General features: G+C 67.4%; 1 pseudogene; it reads right to left on the bottom strand.

Annotated features, from left to right (window-relative positions):
• Positions 1-5: 5 nt before the first annotated feature.
• LOC104916538 lies at positions 6-326 on the bottom strand (annotated as a pseudogene).
• Between the last annotated feature and the right edge of the window lie 5 nt (positions 327-331).

The raw sequence follows: 331 nt of genomic DNA, 5'->3' as shown, positions 1-331 counted from the left end.
GAGCCGCGGCCCCGGCCGTGCTCACCGCCGCTGTGGTTGAAGCGTTCCTGCAGTGTGCCCAGGCTCACGCGGTAAACCCGCTCATTGCTCTGTGCGATCCGGGTGCTCCTCTCCCAGTACTCGGGATCCACAGCTCCAGGTGCCTTCATCCACTCGGTGCGGGGCACGACCTTCCGCGCGGTGCTGTTATAGTGCACGAAGATCTCGCCGTCCACGTACCCCACATCCACGAACCAGGGCATCCCGGAGCCGGGATCCGTCATCGCGGTGTGGAAGTATCGCAGGGAGTGTGGCTCTGCGGGGCCGGAGCGCAGCGGGGCCGTGAGCCGCG

The sequence above is a fragment of the Meleagris gallopavo genome, unplaced genomic scaffold (genome assembly GCF_000146605.3).
Source record: "Meleagris gallopavo isolate NT-WF06-2002-E0010 breed Aviagen turkey brand Nicholas breeding stock unplaced genomic scaffold, Turkey_5.1 ChrUn_random_7180001913358, whole genome shotgun sequence".
Taxonomy (NCBI): domain Eukaryota; kingdom Metazoa; phylum Chordata; class Aves; order Galliformes; family Phasianidae; genus Meleagris; species Meleagris gallopavo.
The sequence above is the reverse complement of the archived record's forward strand: the minus strand, read 5'-3'. Positions and strand labels throughout refer to the sequence as shown.